Raw genomic sequence first — 25,721 nt, forward strand, 5'->3', positions numbered from 1 at the left:
ATCAGGAGCAGGAAGGCCTTACATAAATGCTTCCACCTGGAATAAAAATGGGAGTCACACAGAGCACCATATTAAAGGTAGAAACATGTTTACAATAAAAACAGGGCAACATTATTTAAAGATTGATTAGCATAGCCAATACATCTGGCATAGTCTGACAGTGTTTGCCACTGCCAATGCTTGTTTTTTTATCATGTAGTTCGTAAAAATCTATTGTTGGGTTACAAAAAACACAGTTCACTGTGGTCTTTTTCGGCCCCAAAAATGATTCTGCTTTTAGCTAATTATTTTTATGTATAGAATTTGGGCATGGAATGGGCCTGCTTTGGCTGTAGATGTGATTTTTGTGAGAGGGTAAGATGCTTTCACTCACACTGAAGTTAGTCAATGGCTAAAGTGGGCTGATCCACTGCCCCATGCTCTATGCAGTACTGAGAAGGAAATGTGAATGACTCAACAGCTGTCCAGTGGATGGTGATGGCTGACTGAAAGCCCTCAACTAGTAGGCATATCATACCAATAAATTTACTAAAGTCAAAACAGTTGACCTAAAAACCAATAGCAAGGACAGTGGACAACAACAGACAGTGGGAAAATAACTGTGGGAACGTCGCTGACATTTCAGCCTTAAATGACTTCGACCCCATCCTTACACTGTCCTAGGAAATGGCTGACGCGACCGTAATCAGAAGGTTTAGTGTTCAATCCTCTCGGTGAACCTTTTGTGTTTGCCCACTGGAGCATCTGCTTTGATCACTGACACCCAACACTGGATTCTTTTTGAGGGAGGGTGGGAACAACAAACAATTTGTTGGGAAAAGCGAGACAACAATTGTAAAATTATTAAACTAAAAGGTAAGCGGCAAAAGCAGAAGCCCTTTATTTAATGCGGTACATATCCGAAATCATCATCGTAGAATGATGTCAGTAATCTCAGAACATCAACAACCCCGGCGTTCTATAGGCAGCTCCTCAGAGTGGGATTCATTGAAGGGGCCAGATAAAAACAGGAATTGGACAGGGAGAGCTAGGACGGCAACAACATGGTGACATAACAAGATAAAATGCAAAACGAGTGTATTGCCATATTGGAGCAGTGAACAGTGGGCACAGCAAGGATATAACTAAGGCTCCCTGTTTTCCGTTTTTACGGATTTTTACAGATAAATACAGACAGAAAACAAAGTGTTTTCTGTCTGCATTTATTTTTAAAAGTGGATCAATACAGAAAATTGTGCTCTTTTTAAGTGACTCCCTGATGTCTTTGATGAATTATAGGCCTGCAGCTGAGAATATGGACAGCATGGGAATTACAAAACAGGATGAATTTCTTTAAATAATGGCATATGTCAACAGACATTTATGGTATAATGCTAGTATTTACCAGTAGATGTACTGGTATGTAATATTTGACAGCTTAAATAGCTAAAACGCAACAGACATCAAATTATGAGTGTGTGTCTATCAGTTAAATAAATATGGAAATTTACAGTTTTTCATCTCCCTTTATACGCAAAACACAAAAGAAATATGGATAAATACATATAAAATAGCCAAAAAATAAATATGGATAAATACAGACGGAAATGTTGCAAAAATAAATACCATAAAACCGGGAACCCTAGATATAACCTAAACCCCTATGTCAAAGATAGGAAGGATAGTTCAGTACTTCTGAATAACTTTCGAGGATGGAGATCTGGCACGGGTGAGGACTTTACAGCTCAGCAACTAAGCTTAATTCTCTCTGTGAAAAGCCAGACTTAATTGAACTTGGAAGTTCTGTTTCTTTCAGGTGCTAAGGAAGTAGATGCTTCAGGTTGATAAAATATTTCTCCTTGTGCGGTTTCTGAATCTGATTTTTGTGTGAAGGGGCCTGAAATATACTGACTTTCTGCCAATGCATGGTAAGCCACTGAACATTATGCATAGGAGGAATACACGTTTTATTTGAGATGAAAATGTGATGCCTTTGCTCACACAGCGCTTAGCTTCAATGTCCATTCCTGGCCACCAGAAATCATTTCCCAACAGGCTTTTCAAATACGACATTCCCGTGTGCCATTGGGAGACATTCATTGATGGGTATTACTCTCATACCTTCCATGGGAAAACACTTATCTTTGCAAAAGACCAACTCTTCAATTACACTTATTTCATGTGCTTCTTGGGCTAACGGATGGAGCGATCCCTTCAAGGTTTTAACCTTGGGCCAACCTTCACATTTGTATCTTTTGACTAGGGTCAATTCACGATCTTTCTCACTCTCAACAAACAACTTATCCTCATTCACACTTTCTCAATTAATTGTAATTGCTTTTATATAGCGCTTACTACGCCTGAGGAGGCGTTGAATCACTTTCCAGCGAGTACCACACTACTCCAGAACCCAAAGTGGATTAGTGGTGGGTTAGTATAGGGAAATCTAAGTTGTTAATTCAAGCGGTAGACATGAGTCTGTTTGATTGAATACGATAAAGGAGAGAAAGAGGAAGGCATAGAGTAGAAAGTGTTATTTGGGAGAGCATAGTAGAAAAATGAGGTTTGGGATGAGTCAAAGGAGGGATAGAGGAGGGAAGAGTCTAGAAAGGGTTATTAGGGAGATCATAGTAGTAAAATGAGGTTTGGGATGTGTCATGGCCGTTGTATATGGCAACAGACCACCCTGCATTACCAACATACCCGCTTTGTGGCAATGATGACATACAAATGACCACTCTACACGGTTGGGCATACGTGTGTGTCATGGCCTCCCTTAGTCAGAAATAATAATTTAAGATGCCTCCCTTTGACCATCGGGACAGTATTGAAAAATCTTGCCCTCCCCCAACGCGGCCCCCCCTGCATTGTTTGATTGAGATACACATATATATATATATATCAAAACCACACTCCTCTCGTTTAAAAGAAAAGTCGGGCACACACGGGTTCTCCAGAGAGATGCTGCTTTATTAGGCTCTCAGCATGACGCGTTTCGTCGTAATGACTTCATCAGATGCTTGTCAACCCAGGAAAGGAAATAAGTCAGTCGTCCACTTTTAAACAGCAAATGCCTCGCTCTGATAGGTGTAGGCGTTGCTGACACGACGTGAGGGGGATGTCTCAGACCCGGTGCTCCGAGTCCGCATAGAGCAGGCACAGCAGCGTCAGTACTTCCCCAGTGGGCGGTGTCTGCTCTCACCCCACTGCAGTCTGGATCTTGTAGTGGATGGCAGGCAGCTCTCCGGGACCCTCATCCCACCGCTCACATCCCGAATCGTGCCTTGGAAGCCACTTAAGTAAGTAGCAATCCTCCGTGTAGTCACAGTCCCAGTTGATGGAAGGGCAAAGTTGCGAGGGTGCGGTGATTCGGCGCTTTCCAAAAAGTTTTTAGAGATACCACTTGCTTGCCACATGATCGCCGAACTCTTCAGGGATGGGTACCCAAAGGTGCTTGTGGCCGCACCTAAACACCAAAACCACACTCCTCTCGTATATATATAAATACACATTTATTTTGAAGGTTCTCTAGTAACAGCTGAAATTCTTAATGGCCCCCGAAGGAACGTGCCTTAACTTCTGTCTTACAGGGATCGCTTCTTTATTCAGTTTCATGTTTTTGATATTATGAGAGAATCCTTTCATTTTTCCAATGCTGCTGCTGAATACATCAGAGAGCATGTTTTTGATTTTAAAGTCCAGGTGTTCCCCTGTGATGACTAAGGGTGGGTGGTGAACTCCGCTCCGCCTGCAGAGTTTGTAGACTTTTACCAACTCCGCACTCCGCTAGGAGCGCGGAGTTCAGCAAAAAACTCCAATTCCACCGGGTGTCGGAGTTTGTCCCCGCCACCGACCCTCAGTATGCGTTAAGGACCAGAGTGCAGACACTCGAAGCCGGATTTGTGCCATTTTGTAAGACATTTGCACATTTCCGCTGGTTCTGAAAATACATCTCTGCCTACAGGTGAATGCTGTTTATCCCTGGGAGGGGGGGTCAGTGCAAAGGGTTTTGCACTGGTCAATCTGTGTAAATACCAGTGTCATCATAGCGCACTTCACTGGTGCAGTCTTCCGTGGTAGTGAACGGTGGGGGACACGAGAGCCAGGTGGACATAGCCCTCTGCTGGTGCCTGTGGCACGGTAGGAGCCCAAGGCCAACATTTGAAACAGACCTTTCTCTCAAAAGTAAGAGAAGTGCATTGGTCATTGGATTGCACTGGAATTGAGGATATGACTAAGGGAAATAAGATTTCTTGTTAAAAATGAGAGAGTTTGGTCCTTCTGTAAGAATATTTGGCATAGGTTTGCCAGTCTTCGCAACTGTTCTGACTTTCAAGGGCTCCAAGGAGCTACCAACTCCCGCCACTAAAATGGGTGATGTCACGACGAGGAGCACGAGGTTCAATGTATAAAAGTTGTTCCTGTGCACATATTTCTGATGGAAATGCTGCTGCGGCTCGAAATAAACATATTAAAATAAACATATGGATAGGAGAGAGTTGTACGGATGACATATTGTTAACATTTATGAGCTGAGCCCATAAAAGGGGGGAAGAAATGCTGGCTGATAAACCATGGTGAAAGGTTTTGCATTTGGGCCAAGCAGACATTCCCTCCTTTATTGGAATATGTCACACATTGCGAGGCTGGAGCTCTTTGGATGGTAATGATCAGATTAGGGCTTGAATGTACGCTGAAGGGTCGTGTAGAGGGGTTAGAAGGAACCCAGCTTTGGCGGCTCATTCCAAACAGAAATGTGCCAGCACCAGTCCCCAACAGACTCCTTACCTGCCTGCCTGGCTGCTCTCTTTTTTTCCACGCATGTCACAGTCCCATGCCAGCAATGCAGCAGTTTCAGGGTGACTGACGTGCATTGTGCAGCCCCTGCGCTGCTCCCGCCGCTAGCATCATGTCTAGCATCGCTTCAGTTAGGGGCAGCGTAGGTGGCTCCCTGGGGCTGCCGCCACCACCTGCAACCATCTCCTTGGCCAGCGAGGCTCCCCTTTCAAGTGAGGAGGCAGCGCTGAGAGGCGAGTGCAGAGAGCGGGGACGAATCTCAGTGTTACACGTAGGCGCGAGCAGATATCTGTGGAATTCCACAGAATTTTTAGGCAACTCTGCGTAATTCCGCGTAGTGCGATTCCGTCCGTGAACTCTGCCCACCCTCAGTGATGACTAGTACAGGATCTGAGGCATATGGATTGAGCATTATTTTTAATGACCTTTGATCACTCCAGCCCTGAAAGCAAACACCCTTTTTAGCATCGGAAATCTTGATTTTTGTCAGTACTGGTATTAAACTCAGCAGCTTCCGTGAAATACCCAAAGAAGCGTATGACATTCCCATTGTAGATTACTGCTCTATCATCACCTACGGTTAAACTTGTAACTCGCGTTGTGGAAAAGTTTTCGAACAAATTTCTTGAATTGATTTAGAAAGGTGAACCAGAGTCCACCAGGAATGTCCCACTGACACCAAGTATGGTCAGGGGGTACACTGGTGGTTTAGCAGGCTTTCCGTGAACTTGTTCTCCTTCCTCTTGAATCATCAGGACCATCCCTTTGCATTCCAACGTCTCTTCTTCATCCGCTATTCTATCAATTCTGTTTTCACATGAAACTAGGTCAACCTGCACCCTGCCACTTCTACTTCTTTCTCCTCACAGCTTAGCAAAGTGCCCCTGCTGCTTACAGATGCTGCATTCCTTTTGAAACGCACCACATGCAAATGATGGCAGCGCCTGTAACCTATGTATGTTTGAATTGACCATCGGTTGGTCCCTAATCATTTCATCAGATGTGGCACCAAAACTACCTGAACATGAAAGGCCCCTTAATACAATTAGAAAGTGATCAAAGCTTTCATTTACTTTTTGATATCTTGTATAAAAATGATATATCTAAAGCATTTTGCTGGCAGTAGGTTTGAATCATTCTTTTAGTCTCAAAATCAATTCTACAAGATCATACTCATCTTGACCCTTCGGAGCATCAATTGTGGGGAGATTTTGAGATATTTCTTGTTGTTTGGAGCCCAGCAGATGCAAGGGAATGCATTTTCTTTTTTTCCACAGGGATCCTGTTGCCATCAATCACAGTCAGATGGATGAGAATCTGCTCTTTCACCTTTTTCAATTCTGGGAAACATTGATTCAGAGGGTGAAGCTGCATGATGAAGACGAGCAATGCAGCAGTGGCCTAAACACATGAGCTGGAGGAACATAAAACATGTTACAACAGTAAGCCTTTTCGTGCCAATTAATATATTTTGGTAATTTCACTGATGTTTCGTGGAATATTAAAAGTGACAGAAGACAGTCTCAAAGGGAGTGGTTCAAATGTCAAAATGTCACGTGACACCCTGGTATAGGTGGTTTCTAAACTTTGCATTGTGCTGTTTAGTTATATTAATCATGCTGTTATTATGGAACTTCCATTCTATGGAATGTCAATTAATGTGATGTTGTTGAGGTCATGTGATATGACTTCCGGGACATATTCACGGCAAAAAGTCATCTGATGTCTCTTCCTGTGATGTTATTAAGGTTAAAAAGTGTGCAGTGCCACTTCTGCCACCACAGGCATTTGGTTAATCGATGCCCATGCTGGTGAGTGAAAACATGTGGCTCATTTCTAAAGCAGTGCTTTACTCTGCTTGCATTCTTTTAGCACGTGTCCTACAGTGTGTAATAATGTTGTACGCAGTGTTTACAGCAGTTCCCCTGCCCTTGCACTACCTCACAGAGTAAATGTTTGGTTACTTTCATTAGCATTGTCATTGTCATGACTGATTCTTCATGCATCTCTAGTTCAGAAGATGTAATGGTGTAGTCAGTTTCCCTGCCGACCCACACAGCACAAACAGTGAGTAGTATGGATGCACACCAATACAATACCCAGATTACCACAAAGGGTGACATAAACCTTTTGTTCAGCATTCAGAGTGAGGTGTCACAATTCGCTCCCTGCACCTTTCTGCCCACCTCTAATGGGCATACATTTGGGACTTTCAAGTATTGGACTAAGCTTCCTGACCTTGTGCCATATCCAATATTCTGAATTTCCCTTTCATTTTGGCTAGTTCTTCCCTAGTGAACATTTACAAGAAGCCTCGCCCTTGTGGCAGATCCCAACCATGATCTCCAGCTTCCTGGAAAACCTTCATGACTCTACTTGTATCCAAGAGCCATGCCAGGTTAGTGTTTGCTTTTCCTGCCAAAGCTCCCAATTCCTAGAATGACCTGCTCACTGCTTTGTCTCCACCCTCACGGGCCAAGGATTGGTGGAGGAATCTGCACACCTCTGGCTGACAGCAGCCACCTTGATCACACTGGTTTACTCCTGTGCCTCTCATTGGAACTGTGCTGTTGTTTTGCTGGTCCTCTGTTATGACAGATTCCATGATTGTTTTTAGCAATCCTTGTTTCTTGAACCTGCAATGTATAACAGTGTCGCATTGACACCTGTAACTGCACCTTATAGCAGGTTCTTGAACATGTGCTGTTTTGTAGTTTATTTTTGTTGAACCTGTTTCTAGAGCTAGCACTATTCTGTGTGGTTTTCCCTGATAACTGAGTTCTGTAGTTTTCCTTTTGCCTGTCCTTGCCTTAACTTCTTCTCAGTTCCCGCTCATTGTTTGAATACTTACTTTCTGCCAAGGGTTTCCTTTATTTTCCATGTTTTCAGGTTGAACACCACTTAGTTCTACTGTGTCCTTTTCTATTATGGATGTGTTTAGTTCTCCACTCTTGCTGTTACCAGATTCTGTGTCCCTGTATGACTGCTGGGGATCGTGGTCACTGTGACAGCCTAGGTGTTGTTTTATAGTCTTGATGTTATTTCTTATAACATCACCACAGGTATCATCCCCACGGACGCCTTCGCCCGGATATCCAACATGTCGATGTTTGCTGTCAGTGTTTGTTGCAGCAGTGATGGGTGAGACACTCAGTCAGCTTCAGCCTTACTGTGTGGAGCCCCCAAGTCCTGCATCTCACATCACCTTCAATTAATGTTGTTATGTGTATGTCATGCATGTCCTGGGTGTTACGTATTCTGAAAGCAAGTGGCGGCTGGCATGTACAGAGGGTGGTAAGGCGGGTGACGCAAAAAAAAAATCCAAATCCCCTAACCAATCCTGGTGCTGCCCTCACCAGCATGAGAGCAGCGGCCAGACTGGGGAGAGTGGCCTCACTCAGCGCTCTCATGAGCACTGGAGGCCCGCGCTCTCTCTAAGCTCGCTGTCCAAGACAGCTAGGTTAGAGAAGTTAAAAATGCACATGTCTGGCTGGTCGTCGCAGCACAGCCGGCCAAAGAGACATGCGCCTTTTAAAGCACACAGCTCTCTGCTGCTAACACTCGTCAGCACTGGTCCCGCCCCATCCTGACACTTAGTTCTGGACGGGTTGGATTCTAAAAAGTAAAATGGTAATAAATAAACTTTATTACCATTTTATTTTCGGCTCTGGGGCTTTTCTTTGTGGGGCGACACTCCTGCGCTCAAATGGAGGAGCCACCCCTGCTGAAAGCTGAATTGTTCTTTCTGTGCTTCGGCTTTTTTTTGTTACTTTGTGCGGAGATTTCCCCTTGGATTTCTTTTCTCCTCGGAGTCCCTGTATGTTCTTGGGCATTTGTCTTACCATGATCCTCTTGACTTCATTTACCCTCCCACCAGTCCTTGACAGACCTATGTCTTGTGGCCATGTGGAGAGGGGTTCACAGTTTTAGGGGTCTCATACAATCAGGCCAGTGCCCCTCCTAAAGCGGGTTGGTTGGCCACTTCTTTTTTTAGAAGCAGGGTCTCCAGAGCTCCTAAGAAACATGTGCACCCAATGAACCTTTCTGGTTCCTTACTGACCATGTGGAGCATCAGTGGCTTACCTCTTATGCATGTGCTGATTCTGACTGCGTGGCCTCGTGCCTGTCATTTATGATGTACCGGCTAGAATGCTGGGACTCCCCTTAGTAGTGCTGATAGGTTTAGAAGAGTGAATATAATGTTGCCTTCCATTTCATATGGAATCCATGTGATAGGGTCCAAGGAGGGTAAATAATAGGAACTTCCTTGGGTACATAACCAGTCCACCAGGTTTCAATGATTCAATACTGACATCCTTCAAGGCTTAATGGACAAGATCTGAATGTTCAAGTCTCTTCATAACCACATGGTTTGTCCGTGTAAGAGTTTTCATTCTCACAGCACCGTGTCCAAGGTTCTACTGGGAACAGCAGCCTTCTGAAAGGTCAAATGTGACGGTAATTGGATCTAAGACTCTCTTACTATTCAATAAGAGCACAATGTAACTGTCTCCTCCCTTACTTTTGGTTTTCCTGCAGGGTCCTTCAAGGTTCAGTCCTTGGTATTTAACACGGCCCGCTCACATTGGTCAGATAAGGTCTGTGGTTCCTGGGGTGTTCATGGTCTATGTGGCTCAAGTTGTCTGTGTTTGGCCCTGTGAGCCTGTGTCTGTCATTGTCTGGCACTGCACTATTTTCAACAGCTATGGTGTTGTGTAAGCACTTGACATGGAGACTGGAAAGCGACACAGCAGGGGTGTTCAGTGGGATTAAAGGACACCCCTTCCTCTCAGAGCCTGTTGCACATGGGTGAAATCCACACACAATGGGTCCATGACCATAACTCTCCCCAATGCAGTGCCCGCGACTCGATACATAATGTCATAGAAAGCATCACAAATTACATCAATGAAGATGGTATAGGAAGTGGGGCCCTCAGAACTGAAGTGCAGCTTATTCACCCAAAGCACATAGATCTGATCCTAAGTCCATAGCAATTCATCTCTATGGCTAGGCATGTTAGTTGTGGGGTCTGTTCAGTAGGAGGCTCAGACTCTCAGAAGTGCAGCACATGACCTGTCTGAAGGTCCTGGGGAGAAATATAGTCGTCTACCTGATTATAATTGTTGCTATGCCTCTTTGAATAATTATTCAGCCCCAGGTATGTTCTAGGACCAGTGTCACGCCACATGTGCAACAATTTAACATAGGAAGAGATTATGTGCTTCAATATCCCTGATCTAGGTGATATCAGTGAGTGTTGACCGTCCCTTTAATATGTTCGTCAGGTGCCTTGTCATTTCACCTGGCGTGGTGTTCGGTTTTGACTTATTGCCAACAAATAATTTGTGCTGAGGTATCTGCCTGAGTCTTCAGTGGCAGGAGTGGTGAATGAATACCACTCTACATGGAGTAGCAGTTGCTAGTTCCATATGGGCATCTTGCTGAAATCAAAGCTGTTAACTAGATGTTATTTCTGAAATGTTATTTTAATAGTATTTATATTGCATTCTTGGTAGACACTGGCTTTGAACAGGGGCTGGTGTGCCGGAGCTGCAAGTGTGTGATATGGCATACATGGCTGAGACTTGTAATCAGTCAAAGAAGATATACCCTCGTTACTTTCATATAGGAAATTTACAGACCAACAATTTCAAGTCTAATGGAGGGAGGTCACCAGAGCCCAAAATATTGTTCTAATTAGACAGAGAGGTTTTGCCCCATTGAGACATTTATTGGTTTTCCCTCTGTTGGGTGTTTTTTCACAGATGGTGGTTACAGCTTCATGTACTGTGAGATTGTGAAACAGATATAGGTGGATATTTCCTTATCTTATGGACCATGCCCACATCCGCCTCCATTGCCCCTTACGATCCGGAGGCATTTGCTTCCCCTCGTTCTACTCCACCCAAGTTTTTTTTCTGTGTGGTGGGTTCACGATTACCCCCAGAGGCCTAGCTAGGTTGGGAAGTGGCAGTGCATTCACATTCAGAAGATGGCCCGTTGGCCAGTACAGGTCCACCTGCCCCTTTACATATGCCAATAAATTGGAATAGTTATTACATACTCTTGCTCTGTTCTGTGGATATGATGGACTTAGCTTTGTAATGTGATCTCAGTCCTATGCCGAAGTCAACTATAGTCTGCTTAGCACACTTACAGTGAGTAAGGACTGTGACGGGGAAGATGAGTGAGGTAGTAATGGCTGGATTTCCTTTCTGTAGCATTCATTACTCCAAATACATAAAATCACCAAGATTCAAAGGGTTAGTGGAAATGGCTTCATACCTGTTGGCCACTAATAACATGATGGGTTTGATCCTTTTTCTCCGCTTAGCAGGCGACAGCAAGCCTTCTATTTCAAATGAAGAGGATGGGGAAGGTACTATGGGTGGGAAATGAAGAATGCAGTCATGCTGTGAGAGATGTGCTTGCCATATGCACCTGCAGGTCTCTTAGAGACATGTTTCCTTCCTGTTACTGTGACTTCATTTGTGACATCTGAGACCTCGGCAAGTCATTCACTGCCGGGAGTTTCACAAGGCAAGCCAGGAACAGCACCTGCTACAGTGGGGTATCCCTAATTTATATCCGTACTTGATTGCCTTCAATCATGGTGGCTACCTCATTCATTGAAGACAAGACACTGTCTCCAATACTGAACTCTTCATACACAAATTATTGTTTTCTGGTGCACCAGTTAAATTACTTCGGATTAGGGAGCACACCAGGACAAGTCCAGGTTCAGTGTTGCCCATGACAGATAGTGCTTGGCAGCATACTGCAGTGGCTACATCATGGAGGTGCTTATGTGAACAATATGGAGAGGAGTTAATGCTAAATTAACTTTGATGTTCTTTGAAACACTTTGTTTTGCAAGGGAGTAGGAGGACTGTCTGAGAGGGCAGGACTGACCTTAGTAAGTAAGGCTGCAATGAGGAATATTTGAGTAATAAAAAGTGATAAAGAGTACTGGTAAAACAAGGAGCCATGCAGGCCCTTAACCTACACCAAAGAAGATCTGATGGTGTTTACACAAGGAAGCTGTTATCTCACAGATGAATCACGATAGCCTGGACCAAGCTTTAGCCTTCATCAGCTGGAGGCTCCTTTACAGGGAAAAAATGTGGAATGCAATAGAAAGGGAATCCTTTGTAGTGGCCTGGGTACTGAAGACGTTGAGACCATACCTGCTTGGGACAGACCACAGACCTCACAGATTTCTGGTGCACATGCGGAGTGAGAATCCTAAACTACTGAGATGGTTCAGCTCCCTACTGGGTATGGACTTTACGGTGGAACATAGCTCTGGGAATGACCATGCCAATGCTGATGGTGTTTCCAGGATTTTCCTCTTTAGGGATGAGAAGTTCCATGGGGGTGGGAAGTTCTCCCCGCCTTCTGCTGGGGGGCCCTTTCTTGGAAATGACCATCTTTAGAGTGGTATCATTCTAGATTCTTGGCTCAACAGTTTTTGCTGGCTATAGAATCAGTAGCGGTCCGTGGAGGGAGTTCGGTGGGGCAGTGAGGCGGGGCGGGGGAGGGGCAGGGTGGGGAAAGGTAAACACCGGAATATGGATGAACGGAGGTAAGTACACATTTAAATAAATAAAACAAATTCCTTTGCGCGCTGCATCGCAAAATGCGATGCAGCGCGCGCAACGAAATTCGTTTTATCTATCTAAATGTGTACTTACCACCGTTCGTCCATATTCCGGTGTTTACCTTTCCCCACCCTGCCCCTCCCCCGCCCCGTCTCACTGCGCCACCGAACTCCCTCCACGGACCGCTACTGTATAGACTGCTGTGCACTTTACCCCTGCTAACCAAAGGTAAAGTACCTGTGCTCCCCCCTTCCAACATGATTAAATTGGATTCCCCCTGATTGGCATATTTAACATAAGTATAAGTCCCTAGTATATGGTACCACAGGCCCTGTACGTTAAGTTTCATAAGTGGAGTCGTGCACTCCACTATAGTGGCAATGTAAACATGACTGCAGATCTGTCACCAGTATCTTTGCTGTGCAGATTCAAACTTCAAGTGTGACCTCTCAAATAACCCCTTTTGACAGGCCTAAACCCTCTTTTTAAATATTACTAAGTTACCCCATATTGGTCTTATATGCCCTTAAAACTTGGTATTTACAAATAGGGCCTGTAACGATTTAATGTCAAACAAGACCCTACATAGGAGAAAGCCCTCAGTGCTATTTTCACTGTCCTAGGAGTTGCTGTTCGTTAGGAGAGCACAGAGATACTATATGAAATTTAATACTTGTTATCTATGCTTAGGAAAAGAGCTGCAGTTTATAATTTGGCTTTTTAAAATATTTATTACAATCACAATTCATTTATTAAGTTGGATTTGTAATAAATATTTTAGAACAGGTACTTTTAGAGAAGTTACATGTTGCCTGCCTAATGCCTCTAGAAGCCCATTTGCATGGGAAACGGCCTTTACACCACGGCTCAAACCACATTGTGCCTTAATAGTATGGTCCGAACCATGAATGCATCTTTACAAATCATTCCTTTACCACCCAAGTGGCTACAACGACTTGCCTCAAGGAAAGCCTTGTTGGATTGATGTTGGACTTTAAGGCCAATACTTTCCCCACTGTTGCACAGACTGGAGTTGGAATAGTAATTAATAGTATTCCAACTCAAGCGCTCTCCCTAAGGCAAGTTGTTGTAACAACTTGGTTGGTAATGGAATGCTTTGTAAAGACGCATTCGCTGTTGAGACTGTGTTATTGAGGCAGGCATGATTAACACCTGTGTGGTTCCTACATACAACCATTTGCATGAGCTACCAATTGTTAATAGGGATCTAAATAGCTCCACTGATAAGGTGTGAACTTGCTCCCAGATCCGAGACAAAAGTTTTTGGTCAGGGGAGGTATGCTGTTTCTCTGGTGCACTCACCATCTGGGCTTTGCCAAGGAACTTAATTAACTTTAAAGAGGCTTAACCTTTAACAGGCAGATGTAGCTCACATCTGGGTCTGCCCTTTTCCTTTATCCCCCTAGCCAGTCAGGCACCAAGGGATAGATATACGACCCTTTTTTGCAATCGCAAACAGGAGATTGGCCGGTTTGAACCGCATAAAAGGGTCATGGCAAGTACAAATTTTATTTTGCAAGTCACTGACTCACAAAATAGCTTGTAACTTAAGCACTGGTCTCACTTAGGGTTGCATATTAAGCATCAGTAGGTTATATGTTATGTTAATGTTCATTTATTGATTTATATAGGTTACAATTTGACTATTTCTTTGCAAATATTGGGTGGAACAGTTGGTGAAATATAAATTAATTTGATGATTTAATATCTTTACTAGATGGATGTGTTTGGCTCGATCTGTAATAAATCAAATGGCAGCCATCATGTTTCTGGTTTCCCTTGAGCCAATAATAACGGTAATGTTGTGGCTAAATAAGAGTTCAGCAACTCTGAGTTATGTGACATTGTGTCTGTCTCAAAGCCACAGAGCCAACAGACCATGTCGACCTTTTCATTCCTGTCCATGCCCCACAACTGACACAAGCATTGGTAAAGTCAATAGGTCTCCATATTGACCCATTGACTTTGCCAATGCTTTTTGCTAATGTGGTGCTGCATAAGGAAAAAGACAGAAGAAAGTGTCACCACACAGGCGTACTCAAGCGTAATGACGCAGGCACTATTTTCTCTCTTTTTATTTACCGCTCCAAGATGTCAGGCGCTACTTGAATGGGTGAAATAAAATTCAAATATGTTAATGTGAAAGTGCTTTCTTAATCGCTAAGTGGCCCGGGAGCAAATGGCAGCTACCAGTACCTCCAAAAATTATAAAACATATTAAAAAAAAGGTTTCTCACAACGTGGAGGGCCGAGCAACCGGGAGCAGGCCAGAAGAAGGATGGGAATAAATGGAATGGATTAAAGGGGGAAGAAACAGGAAGTGGGTGTCAGAGCAAAACAATGGAGAGTGGGTAATGGGGAACAACAGGGAGTAGGTGGAGGGGGAAGCAGCACCGAGGGAGAGTGCATAGGAGACAGAAAGCTACTGATGTGAGAAAGAGCAATCTGGAGCGCGGGTGATGGGTATTTGGCAGAAAAGGGTACATGAGGGAGAGAGCTGGAAAACACATCCACTCTCATGAATTTTTAATCCCCCAAAAAGTAGTTCCCTGAAAGAGAGCAGTGGATGGATAAAAACCAGCTAATCTAAAGGATGGTTTGTGGGAAGGACAAACACGAAAAGGTAGAGAAATCTTTGAATAAAAGCAAGCAAATGAGAGCAACAATAAGTCTAACCAATTGTATGCAGTCTGTGCCCACTGTACATTTTTGGTAAGCCCATAATAGGACCTAAAAAATGAACGGTCCCCAAACTAAACATCATAAAAGCGCACCTGGCATTGGGGGCACACCCAGATAAAGATATGGTTGAATTGGTGTAGCATTGAAACAAAAGCCATACTTAGAAAAAGTGGACTGGCTTTGCAGGGAAAATAGATCTGCTGTCCTGGAACCTTTGGGCCTCATTTATGGGGCAGTACCAGCACGTTTTTGACATTCCGGTGGCGCATATTTATAAGCCCACGTAAAGCCACTTTACGTGGCTTTTCATGGCCTTATAAATATGTGCCCCTTTCACACAGAACACTGCATGAAAGAGGCGTTGTTCCATGTGAGTTGCTTGGAGTGTTCCCACACAACACCCATGGAACCTGACACATTGCCAGATTTACGAGGCATCGTAAACCTGGGAATGCGTCCGAAACTAATGCCACCCTGGGGTGGTGTTAGGGAGGTGCAACAAGGAGACGTGTGTTAATTTTGCCTCATGCTTTCCTTTTTCTACTTGTGCTGCATTCTGCAGCACAAATAGAAATAGGAAATCGCCTGAACCGATTGATTTTGTGCAGGAAGGTGTCCCTTCCTGCACAAAATCAATCATCCCAGCAGCACATGTGCCCATAGCCAACAGCAGCTGATTATGCACCGGTGCTGGGGAAGAGGACAGGAATGCGCCATGTCCCATAGATACCGCGCATTCCTGCCTTTTGTTTTGACATAGGGCAGCGCATCAAGATTCCTTGCATGCTGCCCTACGTCAAAACCTCATAAATTAGGCCCTTTGTGTATTCTGGCAGTCACATGGGCTTTAAATTACTTATTTGGCAACCATTGACTATAAAATGTTGAGCTTAAGCCAAGGAGTTCCACCATGAATCACAACTCTGTGATTTATTAATTTCCTCAAACTCGTCTGCACTGCTTTTAATAAATGTAAAAGCCTATCAGGTGCTGCCTGAGAGGCACAATGCTGCCGGTCTCAATAGGCGGCCAAAAATAAGTCCCATGCGGATTTAATAGATAGTTTCAGTCCAGTTGCCTCAAATGGGACCTGATTGCATGCGCCTAGCACCCGCCTCAACACTGGCACCTGGAGTGTATCAAGATCGAGTTTGCAAGAGGGAAAACATGCTGCCCCTTACCATCCCATACATGGAAAGAGACAAACTCGTAGCCAGATATGCATTCCTGTATACTAGAACATATTAGCCTCCATCTGCTGAGAGCCCCAGGAAATAGCAAACACTGACTGCCTCTTGACGTCAGACATTGGGATCCATACAGGCCCTGGTCCAACTGCATGCCCAGATAATAATATGCAGCGATAACTTCAAGCTTGGCGTCCAGCTGGGCATGGGGACTCATGTCACTAATACATCCACTCCAAGGATTTGTGTTTGACCTCAGGGTCCCAGGTTCATATCTTACTGGGTGCACTCAGCTGCTTATCCTTCAGCAAAGACAAAGCAGAGTACCTTTGTTTTCAACGAGTTGATGATTAGTTTCTTTTTCTCAGAGTAGCATTTGTAACATCTTTGTCCCCACTGTACACCAAGCAGTGTCCTATCCATTAAAACGAATCCATCCGTATACAACAGTGATCCAATGTGCTTGCTATTCAGTTTCAGGAGGAAACTGACACACCGCGCTTTCAAACAAGATCACTTAAATAGATGTTGTATAGTAGGGGGCGAGCATGCAGGCCGGCTTTACACTTAAATGACTGTATATGGGTGGCAACCATATCTTTGTGCCGGTGGACCTTAGTACAACCTACGTGTCACTGTATAGGTCTATGACCCTCAGTACGGCTTACGTGTCACTGTATAGTTCTATGACCCTCAGTACGGCTTACGTGTCACTGTATAGTTCTATGACCCTCAGTACGGCTTACGTGTCACTGTATATTTCTTTTACCCTCAGTACGGCTCACATGTTGCTGTATAGTTCTATAACCTTCAGTACAGCCCATGTGTCACTGTATAGGTTTATGACCCTCAGTACGGCTCACGTGTCGCTGTATAGTTCTATTACCCTCAGTACGGCTCACATGTTGCTGTATAGTTATATGAACCTCAGTATGGCCCACGTGTCACTGTATAGTTCTATGACCCTCAGTAAGGCTCACGTTCTCGCTGTATAGTTCCATGACCCTCAGTATGATTCATGTGTAACTGTATAGCTCTATGAAACTCAGTACAGCCCATGCGTTTCTCTATAGCTCCATGATACTGTGGAGCAACCACCTCGGTGCTCTCCAACCTAACTTTTTCACTGACATTTTGGCTTTCTTCACCGTGTGAAGCGTCATGCAAAAGTGCCGAAAAGGGAAGTAGTGTGCTCTGGCTTCTCCATGAACAGCATTAGAGGCCAACATGGTAAGAGCTGCTACATTGCGCACTGTGAACACCCCTAGCAGGAACAGTTAGAACTTTGAAAAGGATTTTTGATCTATTCATTCCATCAAATAGCTCAGGAGAACTTTGCTGAATATTTTAGTAGAGGGGCAAAACACTGATAGCAGGACAAAACTGTATGATAGGTTAGAAATATCCTTCTTGCGTAATGGGATTAGCACTGCATGGTTGCATTTTTCAGGGACTTAGGCTGTTCTAAGAATTATATAAAATCATGATGTAAGGATCGGCACTCAACTATATACCTGCTGCTTATTTGATAATGTAGACAATCTTGGTCAGGATACAACTTGTAGGATTCTTGAGACCCAGGATAATCTCTCTACTAAGATCCTCTTCAACAGTGGCATCTGGTGCAACATAAGGAGCTACTTACAACAGACCTAACCTAATCATCCTGAGGGATGCCTGCATCACCCTGTTTGTTCCTCTTACAATCACCACCAGTAGCAATTATCGGCCAAAACAACTTGTTCCATGCTCGACTAATGATGGACACCATCTTGCACAATCTTTGTTTTTACAGTTCACATTTCTTAAACTTGTACTTAAGACCTTTATCCTTAATCCTCGAATTCCAGAGCTGATCAGACTGACCATCTGCATCTGATGATTTCAGCTAAGCAATGTACTCACATCTCCTTTACTTTAAAGTCAAATCATGGAGGATCTGAAAAGTTATTAGTTTGCTAAGCCCTACTGGAAGACTTAGCAAAGTGTTTCCTGCCTTTATTGTGTTGTCAAATGCTATTATATTTTTGACAGGATATGTATTTCCTGATCATGTAAATGTAAATGTTGTAGACTTGTAAAGCGCACAGCTACCCCAGCAACGGGGCGTCCCGGCGCTGTAGACCGCTGGGGAACCCGTCCTGGCTATCCCTGTGAGATGGTCCCTTTCTGGGTATCTCCAAGGTGAAACCAGGCATCCCCGGCGTCTGTGGGGGGCCGTTGTAGAGATGAGGCAAGCTTAATGCCCAGAGTTGCCGAGTGTGTTCCTGGTTAGAGTAGGTACCGAGGCGAGAATTATTGAGTCCGTTTTGACCCTGGTCCACAACCCTGCCGCGTCGGGAATTGAACCCTGGTCCCTGGCCGATTCTCTGCTTACGGGTCTGCCGCCTCTAACTAGTGAGCCACACCTCTCCAACCCAATTACAAAGTGTCTCCTACTTTAGAAGGCAGGTGTCTATCCTTCAACGTACCCTCATACCTCCTCTGTCCGTTTTTAGCAACATTGGCTGCATAACTATCCCCATTCCCTTATCCAACTTAACATATGCCCAGTGATCGCTCTCCAGGCAGTATTAGGAATGTACTTCCATTATTAATTCGGAATGCTGTCCTAACACACAAATGTAGACAATGATTGAATATGAACCCCACCGTTCTACTTATTCTCCTTGGGATGCCACCTCAGCGACATCATCCGAGCTAATTACTTTCAGTATTAGGACATGTTTTACTTTCTCCAAAAATGTGGACCTGTTATTCGGAAAGGAATAATCGGAAGATTAAAATATAAGCTGGGAGCCATGGTCCGACTGAAAACTTACATAGGCGGTCAGGAGCTGCTCTGTTTGATCTCTATGATTGGGGACAGATTTAAAAAAAATTCATGCAGTCCAGTAACCAAGGTTGCTCATTGTGCAAAGTTTGCATTATAAAGTAAATCCCAATACAACACTTTACACTGGCTTTCATCACATTTGTGATGCAAAATGTTAGTAAATCTCCTCCCAGGCGTCCAGCCTGTAGTGGTGTTCGCTTGTTCACATTTATAAGCCCAATTCCTTTACATCTACTGACTCCACTCAGTGCCAAACAAGTTGTGTACTAGGGACAGTTTCATATATACAGCTCACTTTCCCTGTTTGCATCACGGCGCACCATTCAAAAGGGAACGTGTGCCCTATTTAGCAGAATGTTCTGTCACCAGGGCAGCCGCAAACTCATGTTGCCCTGGGGTCAGCCCATTCAAGTGAAATGCGGAATGGCTGCATCAAAGTTGCTTCATGTTTCACAGTTATGCGGCATGCCGCCTGCACTTTCAAGAGCGGAAAGATCCTCTTGCAGGCGGGTGCAGTGAGTGACTGCACTCAGCTGCTCAGGGATTTCTGCAGAGGTCCACAGCACCCCTTTTCTGCTCCCCTAAGGGCTTCCTTTAGGAGGTGCACTGACAGTGCACCACGTTTTTGTGGTGCACCATCAGTGCGTCTTCTAAAGGCTTGTTTTGCCTCTGTGCCCGTGTCCATATTCCGGTGTGTGCACATAGGCAAAGTGATTCCTTTATTTGGATGGTACTGTGCCCCCATACAAATGAGGGAACGCACTCTCATGATAGTACTGGTGCCAGATGTGGGCCAGTGCTATCGATAATACAGAAGGGGGTGCACAAGCATCTCTGGCACCTTCTGTAATACCATGGTGCCCCCTGGCAGCAGAAAGCAGGTACACCCGTTGCACCCCCAGAGCACAATTTATAATAGAGCCCCTGGTGTTATTGCATTTACTTACATTTTTTACTTTTGATGAGGGCTTAGAAATAGTATCCTTTCCTGAGATGTCTATAATATCTTTCATATTTTCTTGTCTGTTATCAGAAAGCCGATTAGTTGTGTGTGTGTAGGGGGGATGGTGACATCTGACTCAGAATTCGCAGTAGTTTTCTCTGGGCTCTAAAGTAGTGTGTCGGTACATGCCAGCGGGCATATTATCAAGCGGCAGCGATAATTATCACTGGCTGCTCTTAGCGTGTGGATTTTTATCATCGGCTATTGCTGGAAATTATCGCCAAGCTAGCGCTGTATCAACAACGCATAGCGCAATGGCAATAATTATTCCAGTGATAGATGTGTTTTCCATGGAACATCGCTGGTTTTCCAGCGATGTTCCATGGAAAACGGCGATATCCTTGGTGATAGGGCCTGTGGTCTTAGCCACACAATCCACCCCCCATGTTAGGTATGCCTTAGTCAGGAATTTAACATACGTTAAATTCCTGCGTTAAGGCATACTTAACGCGATTTCAAATATCGCTAACCCTCGTTGTTAATATGACGAAGCTGGGTCAGCAATATTTTCCCATGGTGTTTTGTCAGGCACGCCTCCTTTGCATCTCATTAGCGATGCGATGAGAGGCGTGCTGACAAGAGGCGCTAATGGAAGGATACACGTGCTAGCATGTCCTTGTTGATAATGCGATAATATTATCGCCGCTTTTCGGCCGAAAACGGGCTCTACAGCGGCGATAATATTATCGCCGCCCCTTGTTGATATGCCCCATAGTTCTTTTAAGGTAGTAGACAGCGCATGCACTGTTAGTTGCAAGAAATATTGTGGGATTACTAGGAACATATAGGAGCTTTGAGCCCGGCCATTGGTTATCATGGGTTGGCTTTCTTGTCACCCTCATTTATCTGCTTTCATATTCATGTCCCAGTTTGTCAATCTTGTGTTTGTCCCCCCCCCATGGAGCATTGCCTCTTTGACATCACTTTTGATCGGCTAACTTCTATGCTTCGATTGCTTGCTTTTCAAGCACTGCTTTTTAGGTCTCGCCTGACCCAGCGCATGCGCTGGTCTGGCGAGAATTATTGAGAGGGCTCCAAAAAGTGCTCCCAGGCCAGCCTAGATCTACAGTGCATGTGCGCGGGCGCGCACGCCGTGTTTTACCGCGATTACTTTCACTTTCGCACGGCCGCTTTGATGTTTGATCGCGATCACTTTCACTTTCGCGGCCGCACGGCCACTTGGCATAGCCAATAGGTTTCGCTTGTGGGACCTTATAAGTATTTATTTATGCAAACACTTATAAGGTCCCAAAGGCGAGACCTATTGGCTATGCCAATGCTTGTTTCTTTTTTCGGTTAAGTCCTCCATGAGAGTGCATGTTTTCTCCCACTGTCTTCCTCGTGTTCTTTTCTCTTCTAGCACTTCGTGTGTGCTTCTCCCTACCCCCTCCGTGATGCTCTTGCCTTCGTGTACTTCCCCCGTTGCTTTCTCATCCATGTACTTCTCACCTGCCCTCACAATATAGCTATTTCACCACACACATGGCACGCCAACAAATGAGGCAGGCGCTTTTTTTTCCAGTTAATTCACTGATCTGAGCTGAATCAGTAAAAAAAAAAGAAAAAAATGGGTGAAAGCATTTTTTATAAGCGAGTGGGGATACAGCACAGGGATGGCAGAAGTACTTAGGGGGCATATTATCAAGAAACGGCGTTAAAATGATCGCCGCTCCCTCCCTTGCATGCGCACTAATATGCATCTCCCCCCGCTCCACGTTGCTCTTTCACCCATTGCTTCTCCTCCCCCGGCCCGCGCCAGCCTTATTGCTTCCGCCCGTTTTGCTTCCATCTCGTTTTGCTTCCACAGAGAAGAACGTGAAGGACACACGTTAAGTTTCGAGCAGGGGTCTTCTAACTGGGGGGCGGGCCCCCCAGAGTAGTTTTAAGTGATCACAGGGGGTCAGGTTCTGGCCAAAGGCAGCATCATGCTATCTGTTTTGTTTTCTGAGGATAACAATGAGCGGCAGCGAGCCGCTCTGCAATGGGCCATCACTAACATCTTTCGTCATTTATCTCCTGGCTGGGACAGGGGTCAAAAGGGAAGGCGCTCTAAATATGCTTTAAAACCCCACCCCCATTACTAATAATCACACAATGGATACTTTTACAGCTTGGTAAGGCCTGCCCGACCAGAAAAGTATGTTTGCCAATCTTGTATGTATCTGATTGCATTTGTAAAACGGCAATGTTTAAATAAGTCTAGACATATTTAAACATTGACAGTTTAATAGAATTACGAACATTTTTAAGGAGGGGCCCGGTGATTTTTTTTTCCCACTGGTGCAGCATTAAAAGGTTTGAAGACCACTGAGTTAGAATAAAAAGGCTGACGTCACTAAATTTCCAGTTCTTGCTTCGCTGTGCTTACTTCAGAACGAGGCCACGCTTCCTAGGACAGTGTATTGTGCATTGTACAGCACTGGATAAAAAAACGACAATGCATTTAAAATATGTGGGAAAGTCATATGGGTTTAGTGCCTGCTTAAAGCTAACAATAAACTTATTCGGATTGATTATACAAACAGATGTTTCTGAAAATGTATGTGCTTAATGTTGGCATAGGTGATTGCGGTCCGATTTACAAATAAGGCCAATTTTGAGGCATTGAGGAAGTTTGTAAGGAGCAGGGTCCACGGCTTACCAGCAAGGGCCAAAATACCCCAAAACTGTGAAAGCGTTGCTTCGTGCTGCGCCTCACGCCTCGCGCTCCTCACCGTGCCTTGCTCTATATGCTGTAGATGAACGTCAGTACTTTCCGCACGATAATCAGCAGTCAGCAGCACAGACCAGGACAAGCCCTCGTTGAATGTAGCTCCCAATAAAGGTCAAGGCCCAAAATACTCCATGCGCGCACCGGCGCTCACGAGCCACATAGTGTGTGTAGCCGGGCTGGGGTCCAGAATGTTTTGTGTAGCAGCCATAGCTTGGTTTGGGCGAGAACTGGGGTGATTTTATTTTGTGTGGCCAAGGCCCATATCCTTTCCCACTCCTGTTCTTTTAGCGGGGGTTGTATGAGTGTATCCCAGTATCCCTTTGTTTTATTGTTTAGTTTGGACTTGAGGGGTCGTAGTGGTTTGTATATTTTCGATGCTTGGTGGCCTAGTTTATTTATGTTCGCGACGTATTGGAAAATCGAGGGCGTGCTGTCTGTTATTTTTGATTTTGTTATGGCTGTCTTTATCTTTAGAAAACTGTACAGATCTAGGTCTTCTAGATGGTGGGTTGTCTTCAATTCAGAGAATGTGATTGGTGTTGCTTCCTTTTCTAGTTGGTGCAGGTGCGAGATGCCCTTCTCTATCCATGCGTCGAATCTAAGGGTTTTCCCCTTGTATTTGAAATTGTTATTCCACCATAGTGCTTCTGATACTGACCTCCATTTTTTTGTCAAGTTTTAAAAGTGCTATTGTGGTATTTCTCAGTATAGGGTTGTTCGCGTGTGGGTATGCGTTTGTTGTTAGTAGGCTTAGTGGGTTCAGGTTGTTCAGAATGGCCTTTTCTACTTGAAACCACACCGGTGTGTATTCTGGTGTCTGGTCTACCCACTGTGTGCCCTGTTTAGCAATGAAAGCAAGTTGGAAGAGCTTGAAATCCGCTAGGTTCACCCCCCCTTGTGTTTTTGGTAGTCTTAGTTTTTTTATGCTAATCCTCGCTTTCTTATCTCTCCTTTTGGTGGAAGATGGGGATCATCCCCATTAGATAATTTACCAGGGGTGTGATCATCATTTTTAATGTTTCGATTCGTCCCCACCATGTCATAAATTTTGGTGACCAGTCCTCTAATTTTTTCTTTATCTTTATCAGTAGAAGTTTCTCATTGTGCCGTATTGTGGTTAATAGGTCGCTGCCAAATAGTATACCTAAGTATTTGATGTGGTTTGTCTGCCAGGCCAGCCCTGAGTCTCCCAGCAGTTCTCTGGAACAGAAAATATTCAGTGGCTTACACTCAGACTTGTCATTATTAAGCTTGTACCCTGAGAGTTCTGAGTATTCTTTTATCGTGGCCATTAGCGATTTTATTGATGCCTTGGGTTGCCCAGTCATTATCGAATATCGTCTGCGTAGGCTGCCAGTTCTATGGTCACTCCCTTAAAGTTTATCCCCTTTATGTTTTCATTTAATTTTATGTCCCTAATTAGGGGTTCAAGAGCCAGGAGGAAGAGTGACAGTGAGAGTGGGCACCCTTGTCTGGTCCCTTGTTGGAGCTTGAACGTGTCAGAGAGTGAACCGTTTATCGTGATACGGGCCGTGGGGGTCTGGTATAGGGCCATTGTCATTCTGACGAAGTCATCTCCTAAGTCAAAACTGTACATGCATTGTTCTAGGAAAGCCCATGACACCTTATCAAAGGCCTTCTCTGCATCTAGTGCTATGGCCACTGCCGGCGTCTGGCTCTCAGTAACTTGTTCTAGTACATGACAGAATAACTGTGTGTTGTCGCTCGCCAATCGGTTCCGCATGAAGCCGACTTGGGTGTTACTTACTATGTTGGGTAGGAACTTGTTCAGTCTGGCCGCAAGGATTTTGGCATATATTTTACAGTCGGCATTGATAAGTGATATGGGTCTATAGTTCCCCGGATGCTGGTGGTCTTTACCATCTTTCTGTATAACTATTATTGTCGCCTCTGTCATAGACAGTGGGACAACCCCAGACGTTGCTGTTTGGTTAAAAACCTTTTTCAAGGTAGATGTTAGCTGGGGTAGGAAGGCTTTGTAGAAGTCGGCTGTGAAGCCATCTGGGCCCGGGGCCTTGTTTTTTTTAAGTGATTTAACTGCCAATTCTATTTCTGTGTGGTTGATTTCTTGTCCTAGTTTTGCTGTGTCAGCCTGGTCTAGCTTTGGGAGTTTCAGCTTTTCTAGAAAACGTTTGCACTCCTCCTTGTCGAGTGTCTTTTGACTCCTATAAAGGTCTGAAAAGAAGTCTTTAAATGTCTTGAGTATTTCCTTGTGACTTGTGTATGTTTTGTTGTGTCGGTCTGTGATTGATGAGATCGCTACCTGGTTACGTTTGTGTTTCAGGTATGATGCCAGCAGTTTCCCTGCTCTATTATACTCGCAGAGGTTGAGAGCCTTGCACTTGTCGAACCACAGTCCCGCTCTCTCGCTTATGATTTTGTTATATGCGTATTTCTGTTGTGTCAGGGTATAGAGTGTTGTGTTGTCTTGTTTGTTGTTTATATGCTCGAGTTCTAACTTTTTTAAATCCTTCTCTAGCTGTGTCAGCTGTAGATTTGCTTTCTTGTTTATTCTTGCCTCGATGCTGATTAATCTGCCTCTAATGGTTGCCTTTAGTGCCTTTTTTAATATCAACCTCTTTATTGAACACAAACTCACGTAACAATCTGTTCCCTAATGTTTCTATGCTTAGATCCATTTAAAAAACAGAATTAAAACTGAAAAAACCTTTATCTTAACTGCAGCTTTTTTTAAATCCGTGCTAAAGGTCCCTGGCTGTTATTCCTGAGGTGCTTGCTGCTGTTTGGACCCTCTGACCTGCTGCTTGACTTTGAACCTATTTGCCTTTGCTTTGCTGTATTTATACCTGTGTCTGCATCTCTTTGGCCAGCGGTCATTGAAGTTCTTGTTTCTTTCCATTTTGCTGTGAAGCCCCTG

This window comes from Triturus cristatus, chromosome 3_2, assembly GCF_964204655.1.
Source record: "Triturus cristatus chromosome 3_2, aTriCri1.1, whole genome shotgun sequence".
Taxonomy (NCBI): Eukaryota; Metazoa; Chordata; class Amphibia; order Caudata; family Salamandridae; genus Triturus; species Triturus cristatus.